The following is a 21,032-nucleotide window of genomic DNA, read 5'->3' as shown; positions in this document are numbered from 1 at the left end:
TACGGTGCTCTGACACCTTCGGGTAAAGTCCGCGCTTTATAAGAATGCATTAAATAAATGACCTCACCCGGGGTTTCATGTGGGTGCTGTGCTCTCTGTTGTGGGTCGGGTTAAAAGTGGACCTGTGGATAAACAACTGCGCATGTGCTGGGGACAGACACTGCTACCCACAGCGCGGGCTAAAGAGGCATTGGATTAGCTGCGCATGCTCGGAGGACAAACACTGCCTCCCGCTGCGGAGCGAGGGTTAAAGAGGGCCTGTGGATGAACAACTGCGCATGCGCGGCGGACAGACGCCGATGTTACTACAATCCAACTCCAGAAGTCGGTGCAAGAAAGATTTCATTTAGTTCACAGCACGGAGCGCAGTGAAGGGCGACAGCTCAGAGCCAGCACAGGTGGGACTCAAAGAAGTACAAGAATTCCAGTGTCCGCGCGGGGACACAATGAATAAGATATAACTGCCTCCCGCCGCAGAGCACGAGGGCGCCTCGCGCCACAGCACAGGGTGAGAGGTATGTAAATGCAAAGCTCCTCGGTCCGCTCCTCTGGGGGAAATGACTTTCCTCTGCGCATGCGCAGTGAGGCTGAGTGTTCTCCGTGCAGGGCAGTTCACAGTCCGTACCCCGTGCAAGGTCCTAACTCGGCGATAGGACGTCGTGTCTTCGCTCCGCACATGCGCAGCTCTGACGCGCGGTCCTGCGCGTGCCCAGCAGTGAGACGCATTGTTTTATTTTGTTGAGCTCGAGCGTCCCTCCTGGGGGGAATAACACACCGGGCCCCACTCCTCACAGGCAGGCGGGCCCCCGGGGCTCCAGCAGAGGTGAGGGAGGCCTCTGACCCCGGGGTGACGCACGAGCGCGGGGGCATCTTCAGGACACTGAGAGTCCACACTCAGGGCAGGGGCTGCAGGGCTCTCCAGACTCTGAACTGTTTCATACATGTGTGACTTAAGAAAAGAAAGTGCATTCAAATCAACAGTTCCACCATCTTTCTAAAACAATGTACATATGCCAGCACAGAACAACTGTATATAGCGTTTTCCTACTTTGCTTTCCCGTGTGTGGGTCTGTGTGTGTCTGTCTGTGTGTGTGTCTGTTGGTCTGTGTGTGTGTCTGTGTGTGTGTCTGTGTGTGTATCTGTGTGTGTGTGTGTCTGTCTGTGTGTCTGTTGGTCTCTGTGTTTGTGTGTCTGTGTGTGTCTGTCTGTGTGTGTCTGTGTGTGTGCGTGTCTCCGTGTGTCTGTGTGTGTCTGTCTGTGTGTGTCTGTCTGTGTCTGTGTGTGTGTGTGTGTGTGTGTCTGTCTGTGTGTGTGTGTGTGTGTGTGTGTGTGTGTCTGTTGGTCTGTCTGTGTCTGTCTGTGTGTCTGTCTGTGTGTGTGTGTGTCTGTTGGTCTCTGTGTGTGTGTCTGTGTGTGTATCTGTGTGTGTGTGTGTCTGTCTGTGTGTCTGTTGGTCTCTGTGTTTGTGTGTCTGTGTGTGTCTGTCTGTGTGTGTCTCTGTTGGTCTCTGTGTGTCTGTGTGTGCGTGTCTGTCTGTGTGTCTGTGTGTGTGTGTGTCTGTGTGTCTGTGTGTGTGTGTGTGTCTGTTGGTCTCTGTGTGTCTGTCTGTGTCTGTGTGTGTCTGTGTGTGTGTCTGTGTGTCTGTTGGTCTCTGTGTCTGTGTGTGTCTGTCTGTGTGTCTGTTGGTCTCTGTGTGTGTCTGTCTGTGTGTCTGTGTGTGTGTGTGTGTCTGTTGGTCTCTGTGTTTGTGTGTCTGTGTGTGTCTGTCTGTGTGTGTGTCTGTTGGTCTCTGTGTGTGTCTGTGTGTGTGTGTATCTGTGTGTGTGTGTGTCTGTCTGTGTGTCTGTTGGTCTCTGTGTTTGTGTGTCTGTGTGTGTCTGTGTGTGTCTGTCTGTGTGTGTGTCTGTTGGTCTCTGTGTGTCTGTGTGTGCGTGTCTGTGTGTGTCTGTCTGTGTGTCTGTGTGTGTGTGTGTCTGTGTGTCTGTGTGTGTGTGTGTCTGTTGGTCTCTGTGTGTCTGTCTGTGTCTGTCTGTGTGTGTCTGTGTGTGTGTCTGTGTGTGTCTGTTGGTCTCTGTGTCTGTGTGTGTCTGTCTGTGTGTCTGTTGGTCTCTGTGTGTGTCTGTCTGTGTGTCTGTGTGTGTGTCTGTGTGTGTGTGTGTCTGTCTGTGTGTCTGTTGGTCTCTGTGTTTGTGTGTCTGTGTGTGTCTGTCTGTGTGTGTGTCTGTTGGTCTCTGTGTGTCTGTGTGTGCGTGTCTGTGTGTGTCTGTCTGTGTGTCTGTGTGTGTGTGTGTCTGTGTGTCTGTGTGTGTGTGTGTGTCTGTTGGTCTCTGTGTGTCTGTCTGTGTCTGTGTGTGTCTGTGTGTGTGTCTGTGTGTCTGTTGGTCTCTGTGTCTGTGTGTGTCTGTCTGTGTGTCTGTTGGTCTCTGTGTGTGTCTGTCTGTGTGTCTGTGTGTGTGTCTGTGTGTGTGTGTGTCTGTTGGTCTCTGTGTTTGTGTGTCTGTGTGTGTCTGTCTGTGTGTGTGTCTGTTGGTCTGTGTGTGTGTCTGTGTGTGTGTCTGTGTGTGTATCTGTGTGTGTGTGTGTCTGTCTGTGTGTCTGTTGGTCTCTGTGTTTGTGTGTCTGTGTGTGTCTGTGTGTGTCTGTCTGTGTGTGTGTCTGTTGGTCTCTGTGTGTCTGTGTGTGCGTGTCTGTGTGTGTCTGTCTGTGTGTCTGTGTGTGTGTGTGTCTGTGTGTCTGTGTGTGTGTGTGTGTCTGTTGGTCTCTGTGTGTCTGTCTGTGTCTGTCTGTGTGTGTGTCTGTGTGTGTCTGTTGGTCTCTGTGTCTGTGTGTGTCTGTCTGTGTGTCTGTTGGTCTCTGTGTGTGTCTGTCTGTGTGTCTGTGTGTGTGTCTGTGTGTGTGTGTGTCTGTTGGTCTCTGTGTGTCTGTGTGTGTGTGTGTCTGTTGGTCTCTGTGTGTCTGTGTGTGTCTGTCTGTGTGTGTGTGTGTCTGTGTGTGTGTCTGTTGGTCTCTGTGTGTCTGTTGGTCTCTGTGTGTCTGTGTGTGTGTGTCTGTCTGTGTGTGTGTCTGTCTGTGTGTGTCTGTCTGTGTGTGTCTGTGTGTGTGTGTCTGTGTCTGTTGGTCTCTGTGTGTCTGTGTGTGTGTGTGTGTCTGTCTGTGTGTGTCTGTTGGTGTCTGTGTGTGTGTGTCTGTGTGTGTCTGTCTGTGTCTGTCTGTGTCTGTCTGTGTGTGTGTGTGTGTCTGTTGGTCTCTGTGTGTGTGTGCGTCGGTCTGTGTGTGTCTGTGTCTGTGTGTCTGTGTGTGTGTGTCTGTGTGTGTGTGTCTGTTGGTCTCTGTGTGTCTGTCTCCCATTCCCTGTAGGGAGAGTATGTAGCTCCCCGTTGTAGAAGAGTCAGTCAAGAAGGAGCACACTGCATTGAATAATTTCTTGGTTATTATTATTACAGGAAATCACAATGATTGATTGTCTCTTTTGTATTCTTCTTTCCCACAGGGTCTTCCACTTCAGTCCCTTAGGTGAGCCTCGGCCGCCGTCGTCCCTCAGACAGAAGGAAAAGGCTCAGGTAAGTGTTTTTGCTTTATGGTTTAGTCAAGGGAGGATGTGAGGGATAAATAATAGCTATGCATAAATGTGAAGGAAGGGGGTAGAGGTTGGAGTAACCAAAAGAAAAAGAGTAGCCAATGATTTCTGCTCTTGTCTTTGTTTCCGTCTCACTTATTTCCTTTTCCCTGAGTCCCTTTCACCCCTCGGCCTCCCCTCCCATCCCTCTCTGACTCAGCCCCTTTCCAAAAGCCCCGTAGATGCCCACTCACATGTAAGAGCCACGTCACTCCGGGGCCATGGCGTGGTAACTCCACGTCCTTCAGTGAGGTCTGGTCTCCTTCTGTTTCGACTTTCCCTCCTCGCCAACAAGCTGTGACCTCCCCAAGGCTCCAGTTCTCTCTCTCGGAAGGCTGTTCGGTGTTCTCCGTTTTTCCGGTCTTCCCTGCTGGTTTCTCCGCCTTAGGTTATGGCTCACTTGAGCTCGTGGAATGCCTTTCTGGCAGCTTGGGGAGGATTTACCAAGTCTTAGTTCCTTTTCTCTTGCTTCAGTAGGTCGGTTAGTGGTGCTGCTATTTCAGAATAATTGGGTTTAAACCAGCGGTAGTAGCCTTGTAAGCCCAAAAAGGATCTAATGCCTTTTTTGGTGGGAGGGAAGGGGGTGTCTAAGACTGCTCTCAATTTCTCTTGTTGCAGAGCGATAGCCCCATCTCCCAATAAATAGCCCAAATATTTGACTTTGGTGAAGTTTATCCTGGTCTTTTTGGAGTTCACGTGGAGCCCTGCAGTCCTAAGTGCTTGGAATATCTTCCCACAATGGACGAGATGTAGTTCCAAGTTAGGGCTAAATATTATGAAGGCTAAGGAGTACTCTTGATGTTGGGAGCAAACTTTGTTCATAAGTCTTTGGAACGTCGCTGGTGCTCTGTGTAACCCAAAAGGCAGTGCAGTAAACTCGTATAGCCCATTAGAGGTGCTAAAGGCGATTTTTCTTGGTCTTCCTGCTAATAGTCTTTTGTAAGATCGAATGTGGTTATATATTGGGCTAAGCCTAATTTCTCGATTCATCGACGGGTATGAGTGAAATTTCGAGATGGTATTGACTGCTCGGACGTTTATTCAAAAACGGATGGAACCATCAGGTTTCAGAACTATGACAATGGGGGAGACCAGTTACTGCTGGAAGGTTTTATGACTCCTAGTTGTAACATGCTCTCTATTTCGTCAGGAACTGAGTCCCGCCTAACGCCTGGTATTCTGTAGGGGTTTTGTTTTATTACTTTATTTGGTGGGGTAACAATGGCATGCTCGAGTATTGTTGATTTTCCCAGGAGGTCGGAAAAGATGGAGGAGAAGGACTCTAAGAGGGTCTGAAGAGACACTTTTTGTTCCTCTGTTAGATGTTCGTTTATGGGCAATTTATTCAATGTTGAAGGAATGGGTTTTGAGTCAGGCAAAACGTAATGGGTGTCTTTGGGGAGGGGTCCCAACCATTTCTTTAGTAGATTTATGTGGTATATCTGGGTTTTGGTTGAGGAAAGGCGTAACCGGTAAGTAGTGAGGCCTACCCTTTCAGCACCGTCATATGGTCCCTTCCATTCTGCCCGTTTTTGGCGTATAGAGGAAGGTAGGAATAGGAGCACCCAGTCATGGACCTGTAACTGTTGTCACCTCTTTCCTTTATTGTAAGACATCTGCTGGCTTCTTTGAGCTTTTTCTAGGTTTTTGTGAGCAAAATCTCACAATTTCTGTATGCGGTTTCTTAGGCTTTGGGTGTATTCTAGATGGTGTTGTGTCTCTTCTTGTTTCTCTTGTTCCCACGCTTCTCTTGTCATTTCTAGCTAGGTTTGTGGCTGTCTCCCGTAAAGAAGTTCAAAGGGAGAACAACCCAAGCTTCTCTGAACCTGGCTTCAAATAACAAAGAGGGCGAGTGGCAACAACATGTCCCATTCTTTCCCTTCGGTAGTTAGCATTTTCTTCATGGTTAGTGTTGGACTTGGCCCTTCTAGCAGGTTCACCCCTAAACTTTTTGCTTTTAATGGTGACCTAGTGATGGTGATTTTTGTGTTCTGCGCACTTTCACTGTGTCCCAGTGGAAAGTGCGTGCGCACTCTGAGTGCGTGGAGTAAGGTTGGCCTGCCCTCCCATAGGAATGCATGGGGAATGTATGTGTCCCTGGTAGTTCCTGATGCGTGGGGTGTACAGGCTCGAGTCTGGTATGTGCGGACTGGTGTGATTGAATGCTGGAAATGATGTATGCGGCGTGTATGTGTCTAGTGTGGAAGTGCCACTTCTAGACATGGCTGTGTGTGTGCTGTAAAGGTGCTGGCGTGTGATTGGCTGGAGCTGGCTGGGATGCCAGGCTCCATGAGTCATGATGGGTCTGCCCGGTGGTGAGTGTGGAGATTAGCGTGCTGATGGCTGGGGAGGAATGCACCTGGGTCCTGAATAGGGCTGGGCTTTCCCCACACAATGCTGGCTCCGCCCCCTGTGGTGGGCGTCTAACGGCCCTAGCCTGCCTAGTGAATAGAGTGAGGGGCTGAGCACATCAAGGGTGCTCCCAGACCAGCTGCGACTGGTTCTTCCCCCACCCTGCACACAGACAAAGGATTTATTAGTATAAAAAGGGTCTGTGTCCCCTTGCAAGTTGTTCTTTCCTGATCTTACTGAGGGGGGCTGCTGCTGCTGCTGGCGCCAGGAGGAACCGCCACTTGGGACTGCCTTCCTGCCTGGAGGGCCCAGTGAGCTGGGCCCTGGCCCAGCCTTGCCCCCCCATCTTGCTGCATTCCAAGGACTTTCTCTGGACTTGTGCTGTCCTCTAGCGCTGGGAGCGCTGGAATTGCCTCCTAGCGCTTGGAAGCGCGTTATTTGCGCCTGGACGCGCTTTATTTTCTGGTTATAGCGCTGGGAGCGCTTTATTTTACCTCTAGCGCTGGGAGCGCTTTGTTGCTGGAGGCCGGTGCCCACCCACAACCATTCCCCCCAATGTGACCTGCACCTAGTCTTGTTCTGTGTGTTTTATAATACAGGAAGAGAAGAATTTATCCTTTCGATTTTAAAGCGCCACAATTTTAAACGATGCCAGGTGGCACGTTACTTCTTTAAATCTCTGCCTGATCCCTTTGTCTGTGGTAGCCACCTTTTTGTGGGCCTGTATGAAAAGGAGAAAGGCGCGAGGTTGGTTTTAACTAATAATTATATGCAGAAATGAGTAATTTGATGTAAACTAACTGGATTCGGTCTATGAGGCACATGATGCACTTTATGGGATAAAATGTCCTGTAAAAATTATCTGATGTTCTTTTTAGATAATTCTACTTGCTCTAGGATTTTAACTTGTTATGAACTGGGGCTGGTTGTTGATCACTGATTTAAATTGTGCTTTTATGATCTGTATTTAAGAGATCGAATACAGATTTTATTGATTGATTGTTTGCATGTGTGTCTCAGAGTCTCACCCCTCTGTGCTCCCCCTACCTGCTGCTTGGAGCTGCTGCTGCAGTGTCCCTGTCATGGCAGTGAGGAGCTCATGGTAATCCAAGGCCCGGGAGCAGTGTCTGTCCTCAGCGCATGCGCAGCTGTTAATACAAGGCCCTCTTGAAGGTGTCTGTTCTCAGCGCATGCGCAGTTGTTAATCCAAGGCCCTTCTTAGCTCGTGCTCCGCTGCGGGACGCAGTGTCTGTCACCAGCGCATGCGCAGTTGTTAACCCATCAAGACCTCTTTAACCCGCGCTCTTAGTTAAGTCCTGGGGTTTTCAGTTTTTCTGAATGGAAGACAGTGTGGACGTTCCCAGTTGCTTCCCCTCTCGGTTGGACTCTCCAGGCCGTGCTTCCCTGCGGGCTGCTCAATTACACACTCTTTATGTTTCATGGGCACCGCTATTCTCAGCGCATGCGCGGCCACAACAAGCAGACATCCTGCGCATGCGCACTTGTGACAAACTGAGTGTCCTGCGCATGCGCAGCTACAGATCAGGGTAGCCCTTGTCCAGCGCGCGCTTTGTTGTCACGTGGGGCCCTCGGTGTGTCCCCTCCACCAGGCCGACACTGCCCCCTCGAAACCACAAGAGAGGTAAGGGGAGACAAGGACTCGAGGCAGTGGTGGAAGAGCATTAACGTATGATTCCTGAGAGGGGGTGGGGCCTGTGGGTGTCAAGGCGGGGCCTGTGGGGGCGGGGCCTGTGGGTGTGGATGCTCCTCCTCTGCCGGGGCGGGGTCAGTGAATGTGGGGGCGGGGCCTGTGGGTGTGAATGCTCCTACTCGGGTGGGGGCAGTGAATGTGGGGGCGGGGCTTGTGGGTGTGGTGTGTGTGGGGGCGGGGCCTGTGGCAGTGAGGGCGGGGTCTGTGCGTTGGGTTCGGGGCACGTGGCCAGTGGCTGGGGGGCGGGGTCAAAACAATACACCTACACAGCCTGGAGGCATTGACTGTTTCGTGTTCCTCACTGGAGACTAGTTTGTCCTTACGCTTCAACTCTGGAATGTGTTTTTTTTGGAACCCTAATCGCTCCAACTTTAGTTTGTATCGTGTCATTTTTGGTGGATTTATACTCTGTAAATATGTTACCATAATATCTAATCCTATATACTTCGCTCTATTGTAAAGCGCTCTGACTCCGCTGGGTAAAGTATGCGCTATAAAAAATGCCTAAATAAATCCAATGCCCTGCGACCAGGCTGTTGGAGGCTCGTCGTGGCCTTGGGGCTCCCAGTCACATGTCCTCAGGTCTGTAGACTAAAGACTGTTGCAGCTTGCAACTCAGAACTGGCAATTCCTCAGGCTCCGTCCGGCTGCTTTTGGAGGCTTCAGGCATGATTCTGAGTGCCGCCGTAGTCCGCGAATCTCAAGTTGCACATTCTTACCTTTCTCCTGAGCCACCGCAACCACAGACTTTACCCACTTGCTGACCGCATCTATAAAATAAGTTTTTGACACAAGTGTGTCCACATGAGCATCTTTTAATTTGGCTGATCTGGGGTTTGCAGCAAATATTTTTTTTAACCCTTGCGTGCGTGTGTTGGCCAACAGCCGTCGCAAGCACTACCTCAGTAGTGCTGCGCACGTCCGTTGGCGTACACGGCCCCGGACGCGCATTCGAACGCCCACATCGCAGCGGAATTGCCACCGCAATAAACGGGTTAAAGCCATGCTCTTGTATTTACAATCAATAGAAGCTTGTGCAGTGAGGGCTGGTGCTGTTCCTGACCTCCCATTCATTTTGTGGAAGTGCCTGGACCAGTCTTCAGCGCGTTCCTTGCTCCCAAATGGTGCCTCTCAGGCCCTAGACCCTTGCTGTGGTTCGGTGGGCTCCTAAATCAAGCTTTTGAACTCTTCATGAGTGGAAATGAGCCCATTCACACCGGAATCCCACTGCTCGCACGGAACTTCAGCACAAGCCCCTGCCGCCTATCCCCTTGCACGGAAAGCATCAATCGATCTGGAAGACCAACAACGTAAAGCTCCTGCCCGACCTTCTGCGACACCTGGCCTGCTCTTTGTGCCATGTCCACCACCGCCATCAACTCTCTCCTTACTCCCTGCGACCCTCTCCAATGCGAACGGGGCTCTTGGCTCAAAACATGAGAGGGTAAAACCTTCAGCTGAACTAATCTGGGGCTCTATCTAATTCGCGCTCCATCGTGATTAGCTTGAACTTTTTACTTTAACCTGGTCCAGCATGACCAGATTGCCTCGGTTGACGCTTTATGTTTTTAGGTGCTGTATAGAAGTTTATACTTTAAAAATTCATATCTCCGGTTATACTGATTGGATTTTTGTCTTTGGGTTTCGATTTGTTGATTAAATTGAGCTCTATTTTTCTAACCTGGTGTTGATTTTGTGTGCTGTTTACGCTGTTTTACTGTTTGAAGTGTTGCACAAATATTTACACATTGCCTCTAAATTAAGCCTGACTGCTCTGTGCCAAGCTACCAGGGGGTTTACCACAGTTTAAATATGGGGTTTGCGTGTGCCTTATACTGACTAGGATTGTCAAATTCTGAAAAGGAGCATACATTTATTACTAGATTCCTAAATCAATTATGCTCAAGCATGTAATTAAACCTCATTTCCTTTGCAAACTATACAAAATATTATAAGTTCCACCAAATCAGAAAATACAGCGCAGAGTCTTGAGATTTCTTTTTTTCAATGTATTCTTTATTTGTACTCAAATGCATCAGCCCAGCCAACGTGTTTCGTCCAACATGGACTTCATCAGGGTTGGAATAGTCTTTTATAGAAGCTCACCAAGGTGCTATTTCTGTAATCAGATGTAGTATAGATATATAGGCAATCACCGTATCATTCATGATTGATTTAATTCCTTCGATCCATATTGAAATAGTTTTATTGAAGAACACCAAGTCGCTTATTCTTATTAAGAGATGCAATATCAATAAGCTGGTAATCACCATCGCATCCAGTCAGATAAAATCATGAAAGGATTATTGCCTTTGATAAGTCCTAGCATGTAGTCTCATCGGGTATGCAAAGCCATCTATCCGATCTGATAGACAGACGGCCTTGCATGCAGCGGTGATTGGCTATATATCTATCCTACATCTGATTACAGAAATTGCACCTTGGTGAGCTTCCTTGCACCTGCTTCACTAATGATTGCTGCTCCTGTGTGGGCGTAGGGTAGGCTTCAGTGAGCTCTTACCCCTTATTTTTTTTTAAACTTTATTTTGCGTTTAGGTATGAGTAAAGAAGTACACTAGGACAAGTAAAATCCTTTGGCAAGTACAGGTAGACATAATACACACTGTCAAGGGTTCAATCAATGCCGCAGATTGATCACATGTTACATAAAGCAAGTCCCTCGGCTGCTAACATATTTTCTGTTACAATCGTTCTTGACTCTAATTCACATAAACGGTGTTTACAAACATGACATAGGATACATCAACTGTACCGACATCAAAAAAGGAGTTTAGCATCTGGTGTAGTTGATTATTGACATGTATCTCGGGACAGTCTAACCCACCCCTGTTGGGACTATGCCCTGTTCTTTCTGGGTAGGGGGTCTTGTCGCTGCGCCTCTAGGTATGTTCTGAAAGCTCCCCAGATATCTTTGGGCCTGGAGGTGGGGGGGACCGTTATTGCGTATAGGTCGCTGTTTGTGGAACAGGACGCCATGCTCTTCAGCCATCCCTTCATCGATGGTGCTGTTCTGCCACCCCAATGAATGGATACCTCCCTTTTGTCCAGTAGTAAGCTTATGGCAACAAACCTGCAAATTGCCGGTGGGAACTGCTTTACATATCCCAACAGAGCAATCTTGGGCAAGGGGGTCATCGGTACCTTAACCAAGCCACTCACTATCTTATGTATTCCTACCCAGTATGAGTGTTTGCGTGGACAGGTCCAGGCGAGGTGGGCGAAGTCTGCATTTGGAGCGTTGCATCTTGCACAATGGTGCAATCTGGCAGGGTCTATCCTGTGGAGTCTGGAGGGGGTAATGTATATCCTACGAAGAAACTTAAAGTGTATTAGTTTGTGTCGGCTATTAAGGGAGACATTTTTCGTAACTGCACAGCAGGCAGCCCACTGTTCGTCTGTGATCGGAATACCCAAGTCGGTCTCCCAGGGGATCCAAATTAGTCTGGGGGTTGCATACATATAAAATCGTGTCATCTGCATAAAATGATACTAACAATGGGCCGGTGGTGAAGTGTAAACACCTATGAAGGTGTTTCTCTTGGAAGTGCCGTATTAGTGGGTCCGTGGCTAAAATGAACAACAGAGGCGACAACGGGCCGCCCTGTCTCATTCCGCGTGAAAGTGAGAAGGGAGCCGTCAATGTACCATTTAGATGAGAAATAGCATGAGAGAATGAAATCGGGTAAGAACCAGAGCAAAAGAGAAACAAATTAACATGAAAGTGACTGCAAACTCAAGGGAATTATAGAATAGAGTGAAAAAGTCAAAGGTTAGCATTTAGAATTTGTGAGATGATGGATATCAGCCAGAGATTGGCAGATATTATGTCCCCCTTATTCAGAGTGCTTAAAGGTGCACACTCTGCAAGTAGGGTGGAGAGAGAGAAAGATGAGAATGGAGAGCAAGAGGAAACCCAAAGGTATCAGAGAACAGAGTGAAAAAGAGGAAAGAAAGAGGGTGATGCAGACAATGGTTGAGAAGAAGAGCAAATAAGGCAAAAATAAAGAGAGAGATAAAAGGAGACAAAGATGAGGATGAGAGAAGAACAGAGAGCTAGAAGAGAACAAGATCAAGAGAGCGAAAATACAACAGACAGTGAGACATAAAAAGTAAAAGCAAGAAAAAAAGTGAGAAAAAAACAAGATTGAAAGAAAAAAAGGGTGTTGAAAAAGATGAAGAGAGTTAAAAGAAAACAGTGAGATAATACGGGAAAAAGAAAGTGAGAAGCTAGAAAGAGAAAGTAAGAGATAAATTAAGACCATGAAGGTCCACTTGAGTGAGGGAATGAGAGGCTGAAAAGGATAGAAGAGGGACCACATTCGTGAGAGACATGTTAGGAGAGAAAGTAAAGTGGACTGAGAAGAAAGGCTCAGTGAAGGAATTTGTGATGTTAAAGGTTTTTTTCTCATAACTTGACGTACTTTTCATAAAAACTATAACCAGGCGCAGGTAGCAATGTCTTTTGCACGGGGATTTACTAATGAAAATCAAAACAATTACACCACTTGTAGGTGGTGGGAATAAAGAAAAATCAGCAATATTGATCCATTAAAAAAATTCAGGATAAATAGTTTTGAAGTTAACTCACAATAGAATGGTACATAGACTTTCAGTACCAACTAATTCTCACAAGGAAATACTGTCTGTACACTGCTGTTTTAGGGGAAAAGTATGCCAGAGAGTAATCGCAGGCACATCTGTGAAGTATAAATAGTCCAGTAATCATGATCTATACAAGACTTTGATTGCCAACGGTCTGCACTCCAAAGAGTAGGCAGTCAAAGCAGTTACAAATGGAGGCTGCATAGATTGAGAGAGAGAGAATGTACTAACTAGCCTATGGCTTAACTGCAAGATCCTATTATAAATTGATATCTTTGAGCGTAGAGGTAAGGGCTGAGGAGCACCTTTGGTGTCAGTGAGTACCCGTAAGTGGATAGGATCACTCATCAGTGAGGCAGTAAAGCCAGAGTCTCAGAAAATGCAGACCACTGCCAATAATCACATGTGATACAAAAGGGGATGATGGATGGAGCGTTTGAGCAAATCAAATACTCACCCCCAGTCAACTGATCTGGGTTTAATCCATCACCATTCTTTAGCCCACTCAGCCACCCCATTTCAGACATGGCTATATGCAAATCAGTCTGACCCTGTGCCTCCTGGGAACAGTCCAGCCCGAACTGCCAAGCCATGTCTTCCATGGACCGGATACAAGCATCCTGGGACCGGTTTCGGATTCATAATCCTCATCAGCCAGGCTATCTTGAATCCAGTGGCCAAGTGAGCAAGGGACTCACGTCTGAGCATACCCTTCCACACGTAGGGCAAACAAAGCGATACAAAAGGGGATGATGGATGGAGCGTTTGAGCAAATCAAATACTCACCCCCAGTCAACTGATCTGGGTTTAATCCATCACCATTCTTTAGCCCACTCAGCCACCCCATTTCAGACATGGCTATATGCAAATCAGTCTGACCCTGTGCCTCCTGGGAACAGTCCAGCCCGAACTGCCAAGCCATGTCTTCCATGGACCGGAAACAAGCATCCTGGGACCGGTTTCGGATTCATAATCCTCATCAGCCAGGCTATCTTGAATCCAGTGGCCAAGTGAGCAAGGGACTCACGTCTGAGCATACCCTGCCACACTTAGGGCGAACAAAGCGATACAAAATGGGATGATGGATGGAGCGTTTGAGCAAATCAAATACTCACCCCTAGTCAACTGATCTGGGTTTAATCCATCACCATTCTTTAGCCCACTCAGCCACCCCATTTCAGACATGGCTATATGCAAATCAGTCTGACCCTGTGCCTCCCTTTTTGTATCGAATAATCACATGTGAGCTTTAATTGCGACAGTGCCCTGTCCCTCGGGGCCAACTAGCCCTCCTGTTACCTCCAGTAAGCCCCATACAGCTGGATTGCTGAGAGTGTTCAAAGGCCATGCCACCTTTTTACACCATTCGGCAAACGTGACTTCTGGCGCACTGCTGCTCAGGGGATGAAGTTCACTTTAGTCCTGAGGGCCTCAGGACACAACAGAACCTCATTGCCCCATCAGCAATGCGCCACAAGGCACGTTTGCAAAGTGGTGTAAAAAAAGGTGTGGCCTCGGACCACCTTTCAGCAATCCCACTGTGTGGTGCTTGCTGGAGGTACCTGGTGGGCTAGTTGGCCCTTAAGGACCCATAAGATGCGAGGGGACTTCATCCCCCAACCCAAAACACGCCAGAAGGTGTGTTTTCAAGTGGTGCAGGGAGGGGGCGGGGCCTCCGGGGAGATCCAGGTTAGGTTTGCTAACATGCAGCTCCCTTTGCCCAAAAGCAATTCTGCTTTGCTTCTTGGAAGCGAGAGCAGGTTTCCTGCTCTCGCTTCCAAGAAGCAAAGCAGAGTTTGCTATGGCATAGCGGGAGACATTGCAGCTGGCTCTAGGGGGTGATAGTGCCCAGGCCATCAAGGGCTCTAGAATGGGGGCTGCGCGGCCCCCCCTCCCAACAAGTACAAAGCCCCTTGGAGGTGGTGGTCCCTGGGGCCCAGGGTGTCATGAATTCATCCTCCTGTACTCCGGTTTGTTCCTTCCTTGATGCTGCTATTACCCAACTCCCTCTGAACTCCACCAGAGAGGCAAGGATAGGATTCACTTGCTGCCCTGATCAAACCCCGGGGGAGGGGGGAATAGGGACGAGAGAAAAGAGAAGACACACTAGATTCTTATAGACCGACTTGACAATTCAGTCGTGTAGAATGTCTCTCGAGAAAGGCAAAGTGTTACTGGGCTTCAGTTTTCACCTCGTGTATAATCTGATAAATGTACCCGATTAATCTGAACATCCTAAATCACTTTTTTAGGTCAAACATCTGCTTTGGAAATATTAATTAGGTATACCTGAATTACCCTTGACCATTTCTCAAAAGGATTCTTGAAACTAAAAGAAAGAATAAACAAAAAAAACACTACAGGTGCACTAATAATCTGTGATTGCTCAAATTATCACAAGAGTTACTGATTTCCTTTACAATATTTGCTCCGTAATTTCACATTAAATATATATAAATAATAACAACAATCAAGCTCTCTGTTCCCTTTCAGTCTTCTAATCAGACTCAAGGTATTTACACAAATGTCTGTTTTACTTTAACAGTCTTCACTTACTCAATGTCCTTAAAGTCCTTGGATTGTTTCAGGAAGAGTTTCAAAACGTTCTCTTGATATATAGAAGGTCAAGAGGTCTGCCACAGTTTTCATAAAGTTTAAATTCTTACTGGTATGTGTTCAAGCATGCTAACGCTTTACCATTCAGAGCGAGGTGTTGCTTGGCATCCCTTTGTTGATTCTCTTTTCTTTTCTCTTTTGCAGGAAATCGGAAACAGTGCCGGGAGAGGATCTGGAGCCGGAAATTCAGAAACAGGAAGGAATGTCTGAAATGTGCTCCGGGGAGCAAGAACACACCCGAAGACACTGAGTGAAGACAGGAAAGGAAGCAGGGTGGAGCGCTAAAGAGCTTCGGATGATCTGCCACCAAGGTCCGGAGTCAGGTGAGTGTTTAGGCACGAAGCGAAGCATCGGGAACCAAGTGGGTGGGGTTTAACTTGCTTTGGGTCTCAGGTTTTCTCACGTGTGCATGTGAAGGTGATTTGGGCCTTAGATCTTTCCCAAGTAATTCACGTGTACATGCCAAGAACGTTTACACATGCAGGAAATGCCTCCTGCCCCCCCAAAGGTCTTCGTATGTGACAGGGTTTTTCCGGATGCAAGGCATGGAAAGATCTGACCAATCTTGTAGTATGTACATGTGTTCCTGTTTCCAGGATCTTTCTGGCGCATCATAACCCTTCCAGTTAATTAAATACTGTAATCGACCATGTTTACGTTTTGCATCTATAATACGATTTTCTTCATATGGACTGATGTAATGACTGATATTTTCCTACTTTTCTGGTGTTTCAGCTAGTTAGCTATAAAGTAATTACTCATCACAGTCCCTTCCCAGAATGCCTAACAACAAAACACCACATTCAGACTACCTATCTGAGAAAGGAGTAACATAAATAACTAAAGATACTATAGATCAAAGCTCAGAGGGTATGTATAGCAACGTCCTCCGACGAATCAGAATCAAATATCAAATCAGGTCAGCAACGTCTTCCGACGATCAACGCGCACTTACACGAGCAACGCACCCTGGTGTGAATCGATATCAAATCAGCAACGTCTTCCGACGAATCAATATCAAATCAGCAACGTCCTCCGACGAATCAATATCAATTCAGCAACGTCCTCCGACGAATCAATATCAATTCAGCAACGTCTTCCGACGTTCAACGCGCACTTATGCGAGCAACGCACCCTGGTGCGAATCAGCAACACCTTCCGGTGAAAATCAGTACATACCTCTTACGCTATGTTGGGTTGGTCTACCAGCAATTTAGGTATTCCTGCTTAGGAGCCGATTTCCCTTCCGTATCTACAAGTACTCATTAGAGGGGAACTAGCACATCCCTCTGTAAGCACTTGGTAAAAAAGGGGCCCGACCTTCCTCCACAGAGAATAAGGACAAATTATATATTCTCCCATGTAGTCATCCCTAATCATGAGCAGCACACCTTCCCATCATCAGTTACCTGTAAGAAGGGAATCATCCCTCCTTCTATACTACAGCACCTGGTTAAGAAGAACCCACACTCTCTCTTAGTGACAACAAACAAATGGAATTAATGCAAATTGGGGTCTTTTATTACACAATGATGAAAGGACATAGAAAGAAATGACTTATTAATATACATACACACATATAGAACCTGAAAATAAAGGAATAATTAGATAAAATTAGTCATAAATGGAACACCTCACCATATTATTAGACATCTGCAATCTGAAGACAGGTCCGTCTCTCTTTCCCTCTTCGGTTGGGTCAGGACTCTCTGTTCCACAAACACGACTGCACGTCTGCACCGTGATGCTTCACCAGACCGCCAAAACCACCAGACAATCCTCTCACCCTCACTTGGACCCGCTTTCACTAATATAGAATGTAGCTCTCTCTCGAAGCTTCTAGAAGAACCCGCCTACCGTTCTCATGAGATTCCTGTACCTTTCCGTACCTGGCACACAACAGCAGCTGGCCAAGCTTTTGTTATGGCTCCAGCGCGAAGAGAGTACATTTCTCCGACAAGAACCGGTGCTTGCTGGTTCACTACTAGCGAACAACACCTTGAAACTAAAACATTGCCTTTCACCTAAAGAGGCTTAGCAGGATGGTGTCAGAAAAGAACATAGCATCGCTCGAGCATAGGCCTTTAGGCCCGAAAAAGAACAAAAAGCAGCATATAAGGGGACATAAAGCTGTCAAAGTCTATAGGCAAGCCCTACCAAGTAGGTGAAATAAAGGTCGGGAATGGACAAAACACCATACATGTTCGATTGACAGCAGCATATATTGAGATGGTGGTGGGCAACGGTCATAACCGAGCCAAAAAAGCACCAATACCTCAGTCACTACACCGGATCATGTGGTTTGAGCAAAGATACACGAAAAACTGGGTGATTGGCATATTCCGAGGGCAAAGTTAATCTCATTGAAACTGGATTCAAAATGTTATTTATGGGAAAGGGGCCAATGAACCTAGGTTTTAGTTTCTTGGGGCCTTCAATCTGGATATTTCTGGTTGATAACCAGACGAGATCCCCTACTTTATAGGGTGATGCTGGTGTTTTGTGTTTATCGACTGATAATTTGACCTTTTTGTTTATTGTTGGCTAAACTACGCTTGGCTTGTTCTTGAAATTCCCGCAATTCTGTTAATCTTTTGGTCACAGCAGGCATAAATCTGGAAGGATGGCAGGAATAGATCGTGGATGTAAGCCAGTTATAAAAAAGAAAGGGGAACAGCCTAAAGCTGCATGATAGCTATTGTTGTATGAAAACTCTGCCAATGGTAGGACCTCATCCCAATGAGCCGATATAATGGAGGTTAGGCACCGTAGACTTTGTTCAAGGTTATTGATGAACTTTTTCTGTCTGGCCGTCAGTCTGTGGGTGAAAAGCGGAGGATAATGCTATTTCAATTCCTAAATGTGTGCACAACTGACTCCAGAATTTTGAAACAAATTGAGGGCCCCTGTCGGAAATTATTTTACTGGGAAGGCCATGTAGTTTTCCAATATGGTTTTAGAACACTTCACTAAATTCTGTAGCTGTTGGTAGTTTTTGTAAGGGAATAAAGTGCCCCCTTTTAGACAAAAGATCCACAACTACTGAAATTGCAGTGAAGTTGTGGGATTTAGGCAAATCTGTGATGAAGTCCGAACTGATAGTATGCCAGGGAAGCAGAGGTATGGGCAATGGTTGTAGAAGACCTTTAGGGGATGAATGGGAGGACTTTTGTCGTGCGCACACTGGGCAGGCTTTTATATATTTTTGGACGTCCTTGGTGTTTATTCCCTGTGTGTTAGCTTCTTTATTTGTCTGAATGCAGAGAACTGTTGTCTGAAGGCCAGTATTAAGGGCTACATAAAATAACTGGACCCTGCTGTAGCGCCTGGAAGCACCTAGATATGGGTGTGTAGGTGTGACCAGAATCACCTAACCCTCTGAAACTTTGTCTCTTTTAAATACCCAAGAAATTATTGGCATACCTTCCTGTACCATGTAGAAGCGATACAAAGCTTACCTTCGAGGGCCCCTTGGAATGACTGAAGGCATGAGTGACATAAGTGTACATTGAATGTGTGAATGAGTGTGCCTTACGGCTGAAAAGAACTGACTATAGTATCAAGCCTCTTGGGAGGACTTTCGATTTGCTTTTATCACAGTTTATCCCTTAAGCCTTATCGCCTGCTTCTGAGGGCATTAACAAACAAGATTAACGCCCTGCAAAGGATGTTAACTGCTGTTAAGTGAAAGAGCCAAAGGCGAGGGAATGCAACGAGGGGACAGACAATTAACAACTGTTAATGCCAGACGGCATGTTAAAAACAAGTTTATATCCTTTCTCCCTCATCATACCACACCCAGATAGGCACACTCTTACTTTCCGGTCGATGTCCATACTTCTCACTCTCACAGGGCCTATAATGCAGACAAATGACAGTATTAGTGGCAGCATTCTAAGCATGCTGATTGGTTGAGCCGATCTCTTCACAGTGATGGCTGAAGAGCACGTGCTGATTGGTTGAGCCGATCTCTTCACAGTGATGACTGAAGAGCACGTGCTGATTGGTTGAGCCGATCTCTTCACAGTGATGACTGAAGAGCACGTGCTGATTGGTTGAGCCGATCTATTCACAGTGATGACTGAAGAGCACGTGCTGATTGGTTGAGCCGATCTCTTCCCAGTGATGGTGATTGCTGAAGAGTGCGTGCACTGTGATCATGCTTCTAAGTGCAGGAGAATCGGGGATAAGTTATCAAGTGAAGTACAGGTGTTATTTCAGCTACGTTTTCATTATACGAAATGAAAATATAATTATGTAAAAAGAAGTTTTTCAGTAGGCTAGTTTTAGGGACCTCAAAGTTCTTTATTCTTCCCCAGAATCAGGACCTTAGTTTTCTCTCCACTGAGTTTGAGAAAATTGGCCTGCATCCAGTATGCAATTTTACTCAACTCCATCTGGAGAGCAGATGTCTCAGACACCCTCTCCATAGAGAGAGAGAAGACTATCTGGGTGTCGTCAGCATAGGAGAACAGGGTCAGCCCGCCTCCTCTGCAATGTCAGCCAGAGGTCTGACACTCATGTTAAATAACAAAGGGCTAAGAATGGAGCCATAGGGTTCCCCGCAGGGAGAGAAATGAGTAACAGAACTGGCCGTTGGGGCGAAGACCTGGAACGTTCAGACGGTGAGAAAAGAATTAAGCCAGTTGAGTGCCGGCCTGGTAACACCCAAAGATCGTAAGGCTTTCACTAACACGGTGTCAGACACCGTGCCGAAAGCTGCTCTCAAATCAAGTAATATGAGGGCCATCGTGTCTCCAGAATCTAAACGATGTTGCAGCCTTTCCGTAACTCCAAGAAGTGTAGTTTCAGTTGAAAAGCTGTCTCTAAAGCCCGACTGAGATGAGTGTACAAAATGTTGTGACTCGACAAACTGAGATAGCTGTGAATTAATGTGTCTTTCTGGGATTTTCAAGAAGGCCAGGAGCAATGAAATAAAAAACAAAGACACACAATTGATGGATGGAATGCAGAACAAATCAAAACGTTCACCCCCAGTCAAGAGATCTGGGTTAAATCCATCATTCATTTGCTCACCATGCCACCCCAGTTTAGACCTGGCCATATGCAAATCAGTCTTGACCCTGTGCCTCATGGGAACAGTCCAGTCTGAACTGCCAAGCCAGGTCCTCCCTGGACTGGAAACAAGCATCCTAGGACCGGTTTTGGACTTTCAACCCCCATCAGCCAGGATAGCTTGATTCCACTGCCACATTGAGCCTGGGACCCATGTCTAGGCATAGGCATACTACCAGCGCACTTAGGGCGAGAAAGCAAAAGACACACAATTGATGGACGGAATGCAGAACAAATCAAAACATTCACCCCCAGTCAAGAGTTCTGGGTTAAATCCATCATTCTTTTGCTCACCATGCCACCCCAGTTTAGACCTGGCCATATGCAAATCAGTCTTGACCCTGTGCCTCATGGGAGGCCAAGTCATGTCCTCCCTGGACCAGAAACAAGCATCCTAGGACCGGTTTTGGGCTTTCAACCCCCATCAGCCAGGATAGCTTGATTCCAGTGGCACAGTGAGCCTGGAACCGCTTCTGGGCATACCCGGCGCACTTAGGGCGAGAAAGCAAAAGACACACAGTTGATGGACGGAATTCAGAACGGGACTGTTCCCATTGTGTGCAGGGTCAAGACTGATTTGCATATGGCTGGATCTAAACTGGAATGGGATGGTGAGCAAAAAAAACCGATGGATTTAGGCACAGATCGCTGTACTGGGGTGAATGTAAGACATTGTTATGCATTCTGTCCATCAATTGTTCTTTTTGCATTTGTCACCCCAAGTGGGACGGGTATGCCCAAACATTGGTCCCTTGCTCTCCATGCCACTGGAGTCAAGCAATCCTGGCTGATGGATGCTTGTTTCCAGTACAGGGAGGACCGGCCTGGCAGTTCGGGCTGGACTGTTCCCATTGGTTGCAGGGTCAGACAAATTTACATATGGCTGGGTCCAAACTGGAATGGCATGGTGAACAAAAAAACTATGGATTTAGGCCCAGATCGCTGTACTGGGGTGAATGTATGACATTGTTGTGCATTCTGTCCATCAATTGTTCTTTTTGCATTTGTCACCCCGAGTGTGACAGGTATACCGAGGCG

The 21,032-nt window shown here is 47.1% G+C and overlaps 1 protein-coding gene and 1 pseudogene across 4 annotated transcripts in view; one reads left to right on the top strand and one right to left on the bottom strand.

Moving 5' to 3' along the window:
- The window catches only part of LOC144806040 (uncharacterized), a 142,014-nt pseudogene extending 141,898 nt beyond the window's left edge, over positions 1-116 (bottom strand). Inside the window, exon 1 of the transcript XR_013605664.1 lies at positions 68-116. The product of XR_013605664.1 is annotated as an uncharacterized LOC144806040 (transcript). The remainder of the gene's footprint in view (positions 1-67) is intronic.
- Positions 117-765: 649 nt separating this feature from the next.
- Positions 766-21,032, top strand: part of LOC144806035 (uncharacterized) — a 71,848-nt gene continuing 51,581 nt past the window's right edge. For 2 of the 3 annotated variants that reach the window (XM_078672483.1, XM_078672484.1), the window contains exons 1-3: positions 766-823; positions 3,491-3,560; positions 15,063-15,241. The gene's annotated coding sequence lies outside the window, so the exon portion shown is untranslated. Of the gene's footprint in view, positions 824-944; positions 1,005-3,490; positions 3,561-15,062; positions 15,242-21,032 lie in introns of those variants that run through there. The other variant, XM_078672486.1, reaches the window with a different exon arrangement.

The sequence above is a fragment of the Lissotriton helveticus genome (assembly GCF_964261635.1).
Source record: "Lissotriton helveticus chromosome 1_1 unlocalized genomic scaffold, aLisHel1.1 SUPER_1_unloc_40, whole genome shotgun sequence".
NCBI lineage: Eukaryota > Metazoa > Chordata > Amphibia > Caudata > Salamandridae > Lissotriton > Lissotriton helveticus.
Note: the sequence above shows the minus strand (reverse complement) of the source record. Positions and strands in the feature narration are given on the sequence as shown.